This window comes from Glycine soja, chromosome 12 (assembly GCF_004193775.1).
Source record: "Glycine soja cultivar W05 chromosome 12, ASM419377v2, whole genome shotgun sequence".
Taxonomy (NCBI): domain Eukaryota; kingdom Viridiplantae; phylum Streptophyta; class Magnoliopsida; order Fabales; family Fabaceae; genus Glycine; species Glycine soja.
The window spans coordinates 13,808,892-13,814,792 of NC_041013.1; the positions used below are offsets into that span (position 1 = coordinate 13,808,892).

A 5,901-nucleotide genomic window follows, 5' to 3' on the forward strand; every position below is an offset into this window, starting at 1 on the left:
TGATATCCTTAATTTATTTGTTCCTCATTCATTCTATATCATGATCCACTACAATACTTTCAAATGATATGAATAGGTATATGCATGAGTGGAGTCAAACCTTGGGTCAAGGTTCGATGTATGCATTCCTTGAGCCACATTTGCTGGTGGTTTCAAAGGATAGACGCAGCGAATGCCAACAATATCTTGAAAAATGGATTAAGGAATCTGACCGAGAGGTGTACATTGGACCTTACTTCCATCAGTAAGTCATGTTTAACAATAATACTTGAAATGATGTTTTGGTGTATACGTATGTAATGTGCATGACATGCAGGGCACATTGGCAGCTAGTACTTTTGTGTCCTAGGCAACATGTTGTTGTTTGGTTGTGTTCATTGCGTAGGAAACCTGATATGCATATCAAAGCCACAATTAATAGGTTATCTCATAACATATAACTTTTTACAAGCCTTCTTTAATGGTCATCATTGAACATGTTCTTGTTCTATATGCATTGATGTGCTTTTTTAAAATCAGTGTAATGACGAAATTAAAGACGACATTGTCTCCTGAAACTAAGGCAGCTGCACCTAAGTGGATTGAAGTTAAGGTTAGTGATATCTACCATGCGTTATTGTTGTCTAGTTATGTCATGTAATTATGTAATGTATAGGATATTCAAATTTTTTCCATATGTAGAGTCATGTTCAACCAAGATGTTATGAATGTGGATATTACGTAATGCATTGGATGTGGAACATCATAACCAATGAGATAAAGAGTGACTGGTCCATGGTATGCATAAACTTGAGTTTCTAACATTGTTGACTGCAATTGGAATTGAATTTTGTTATTTGCAGTACTAACTTTTAAATATTAATACTTGTAGTGGTTTGCTGATGAGACACCGTTGGACATCGGCAACATAACAACAATTCGAAAGAAATGGGCAACATATTTTTTAAAGACTGCGTGTAAAAAGGGCTAATCATGGCTTAGGAGTATTGTTTTTTCCTGTATTTGAGACAATTGTTTTGTTATTTTAGTCAGTAGCTATGAAATTTTCAGTCATGGTAGTAATACAGTGACCATTCACAATTGGTATAATGGTGATGCGCCCAAACATCGCGGTGTTCTGTTTTTAGTATTACCTACTCATTTTGATAAAATTTTAGTAATATATTGTCATTACCCTGTTGAACTGCATTGCACCTGCATTTGATTCCCACAACAACAATTTAGTGCAGATGTTGTACCACGAAGCTTCCCACTACAGCAGTTAACTGAACGAATGAAGTGTCGACACTCTTTGCCACTGCACAGCAGATGACAATTTCTTCAATGGGTGCCACTGAGTAGCTAGGTACGCACACTTCATCAGAACTTGCATGTCTGTGTGCTGTATTAGTGCACTGGATGGTGCCACTGAGTAGCTAGGTACGCGCACTTCATCAGAACTTGCACTTCATCTCCTGTAGATATTAGTGCACTGGATGGTGTTCAATATGTGTAACTGATGAATATGCTTCCTAAGAATTTTAAAATTCTTTTTGTAGATGCTGGGGTGCTTCTTACATTCGGCTGGGGACTGTATGGTCAGGTGAGTTTGCTGTTGATGGAATTTTGTAATGGTTTCCGATGTTGATCTTCTGCCTACTTTGCGGTGACCATGGATTTCTTGGCCACGGTTGCGGCTTACCCTATGCCAGATGACAAAATCAGAAGCACCACCTTGAAGGTATCTTCTTATTCTTCTTTCACATTTCATGAATTCATTTGTGTACTTGTGCTCTTCACATTGATTGATGGTGGCTTTTCTCAGGGTGAAGGAGGTGGCAATGTCGGCAACGCCTTAACCTGCCTTGCTCGCTTGGGCTTAAACCCAAGGCTCATTTCCAAGGTTCCTTTTTTTTTTATCATTTTTTAAAATAAACTAAGTTAAATTTGTATGCACTATCAGTGTCTGTGTGTGTATATATATATATATATATATATAGAGAGAGAGAGAGAGACAGAGACAGAAAGAGATACTATCAATCAATCAAACAGGTATGACTTTTAAGGAAATTATTCTATAAGTCAACAAACTCACCTGCGGTGTTTCCTATGCATCGATCAAGAGCAGACTTGTGTCACCCCAGAGTATAACAAGCAAATTTATATAATTGCAGAATATAAACATTGTGACAATACAAGGAAACCACCCTCTGGTTCAAAGCAAATATAAAATTAAAGCACAAATACATATGTAGTCATAAATATGAGTAATCTTGATTTACTGCATTAATTGTGTTTTCATTATAAGCCATTCAATATGTTGGCCTTTCCATGGGAAAAAAAAAACAACTTCATGCATGGGTATCCATACCTTAGTAGAAGGATTTGCAGGATCATGGGAAATTGTTTCCTCAACACCCCGCGCTGGTTCATCAACAGGCATATTCATGTTTGTTGATGATTCATCAGTATTTATAGTAACATCATCATCCCTTTTCACTTCTATAATCATCTTGCCATTATCTGAGAGTATATTACTTCTTTCATTTTCAGATTGATGAGCTTCATCCAAACTAATATTTTTCTTACTGTCATCCTCCAAATCATTAGAATTGTTCACAGCAGATTCCATCTGCAAACCTGAAAATGAAACCATTGGATATTCTGTGATGGTCTCTTCTTTTTGGAATTCACCCATACCACACTCTTCATGATAATTTGAATTACCAGGAATTTCACTAAATTCAACATAATGACCATCTTCAATTGTCACAAAATCCTCTTGGGAACTTTGGTCCATTTCAATATAATGGTCACCTTCATCTAGCTCAAAATCCTTTTGGGACATTTCATCAAATTGAACATAATGGCCATCATTGGACCCAAAATCCTCTTGCTAGGCATTTCTCTCTGATCCATCATTTTCACTGGTTGCTCTATCTGATGATCCCTTATGACCTGTAGATGGAATAAAACCAAACATGTCCTTCCTCTTGAAATGAGCTTCAAAATATGCTTTCTTCTCAATAACTGAACCTGGTTTTGAACATTTCTCAACCTCCTCCAAGTACCTATTGTGAGAGAAAGAGGACCTTCTCTCCCAAGATAAAGGCTCATTTTCAAATCTCCCAAATGAGATACAACCAGAATGTATAGAATCTACCTGCATTTTCCGCAAGAATAAAAGCACAGCAGTCAGATTTAAATATCAACACTGTTTCATCTTTTTTAGCATTAATGGTATTCAATCTAGTCAATATTCATAATATTGAGTTCCTTTTTCAGGGTCTTTTTTAGAGAATAGTTACATGTAATGTGATCATTTTTTGTGTGGAATTATAATAAATCACATAAATGAATATGTTTCTATAAGAAACAAATCATAAAATTAGTACTGAACAAAATCCATGCAAATTAGAAAAACCCTGATGAGAATGAATCATCACAGTAAACCAAAGGGAACATCAAATAGGAATAGCATTAAACTGTCTAATTAACTCTAGTCAATCTTCTTTACCATGCTCTACTTGTTCAACTAAATTCAGATCAAGACCATTATATGTCTGACTAAGTAACAATCACTGAAGAAGATCACTCTTCTAGCAAATTATTGTCATCCATCCCTATATATCATTATCTATGTTTGGTATAACCGTGAGTTTTATATTGGCTGCTAAGGGCCAAACACAACCTTCCTCCTTAACCCGGGCTTGAGAACGGCTATGAAAAAACATATCCATGTAACAGACCTCATATGGGATAAGGCTTTGTTATTGTTGTATCCCTATATATCATTAACCACAAGAACTATTCACACAGAACCAACCTATGTTAAATGAAAATTACAGAAACATATAAAAATATACTTCCTACTCTTCTGGCAATGAATTGAAATGGAGTGATGAAAACGGCAATCATAATTTATAAACTAAACTAAGCAAAGCAGGAGTAAGCATGATTGGAACATTTGTAACTATAATTGAAAACAATAGATCCATGTTAAAATCAACAAAGTGTATGAAAAAACAACAACCTGAAAGTTCATGCTGAATGATTCTTCAACCTCCCCAGCCATAAATCTTGCCTTTTAAATCACCAGCCAGAAGCAGGATCAACTACTGGGCCAAATCATCATCCTTGCCCAAAAAGAAAACAAATATAAACACCTTCATTATTGAAAGACCCTCATATCCAAACAATAAGAGAAAGACACACACATAGAAAATCCATTATAGTAAACAACAAAGTCTACCTAAAAACCACACAAACAAGACAACCCCATTTGAGAAAAAGTGAGAACCAAATGTGTTAGGCAGACAAAAGAGTGTTAGGAAACCCAACAAGCAAGACAAGCACACCACGGAACAGAACCCAATAATGGTTCCAACTTGGCTTTAAGTCAGATCCTAAGTTTGGCTCCCAAGTAGTAGTTTGGTGGTACTTTGGTTTTTCACACTAGAGATGAATGATGAGATGTCACTTAAAAAGTGCACTCTAACTCAGATTTCAGAAATTTATTATAAAAGGATATAATATAAGTCATAAAATAAAATAATCATGTGCAGGTTGTCTTATTTTGTCTTGGCTTAGACAGGGTTTAGACTAGCTACGAGATCATGGTGTAGATACATCGTTTATTGTGGTAATTTTAAGACTGTTCTGTTTGTAATTTGTAATCTTCATCAAGGCTATTGTATATGAGCAACATTATGTGCTTAAGTTGGAGGCATGCAAAATTTTAAAGAAACATACACTGATTGAATTTAAAGAGGGAAAATTTAGAAAAAAATAAATAAAGTTAGAGACAGTAATGTCAGCAAATTAAAACCCAAAATTCTTTTTCTTCTGTTTTGGTATTGCTGAAGTCTAACAGCAAGCTTTATGCCACTGTGTGGGGTAGGCTACTTAGATCAAATTGAAGTTTGGCATACATTGTGTGTTTCTGTAAATGGTCAAATTTATGCATTTGGTGGGAATCAGTTTGGCCAATTGAGTACCGGTAGTGAGCAGCCTGAGGTATGTTTTCCTTAATTGTTAGATCTCTTTGTTTTCATTAGAACAATATGAGACACATGCTTTTAGAAGATTTTGGAAAAAATAGTTTTAGATAGGACCCATGTTACATTAACTCAATAGTACCTATTTACGTAAGGTTTCTGGACTTGATGTCATTATTTTAAAACAATGCATTGCTTTGTACATTACTTTGCTAGCAATTATCATACCTCTAAATGCATAAAAAGAAGTATTGTGGATAATATTGAATCGGGAAAACAAAATCCACTTTATGTTTATTTTTCCCATATAGTTTATTTTTGTTTATTTCCTAATATAATTATACTTTTTGTGTGAATGGTATAACCCAAATTTTGTGAGCAGGGGAACTAGAACAACGACGGTCGTTACGAGACCCGTCTTTATAGCTTTCTTCAACAACGACGGTCATTCTGAGACCCATCTTTATAGCTTCCTTCAACAACGACGGGTGTAAATGAACCCAACGTTGAAATTTTAAAAAGCGACAACGGGTGCAACTTCCACCCCGTCTTTATAGCTTTCTGAAACAACGACGGGTCCCTATGGATACCCGACGTTGAAATGGATCCTAACAACGACGGCTGTTATGGATACCAATGTTGAAATGGATCCGAACAACGACGGTGCTACTGCAATTGCGTCGTTGAATTATGTTATATAACGACTATTGTTAATTGCGCACTGACGTTGTCTTCTGACATTACAAAGACGGTGGTGGGGCTGACCGATGTCGTTGTTGTCGACATACAACGACATCTGGAACAAAGACGGTGGTGGGCCCGACGTAGATAGCTTACTTTGACCGATGTAGAATCTGCTTTTTGTAGTAGTGAGCATCCGCGGGAACGGTGAAGCCTTCTTCTACTATGTCCCATAAATCTTGAG

At 36.1% G+C, this 5,901-nt stretch overlaps 1 pseudogene; it reads right to left on the bottom strand.

The window, feature by feature from the left end:
* Positions 1-2,411: 2,411 nt before the first annotated feature.
* LOC114378326 lies at positions 2,412-3,136 on the bottom strand (annotated as a pseudogene).
* Positions 3,137-5,901: the final 2,765 nt, after the last annotated feature.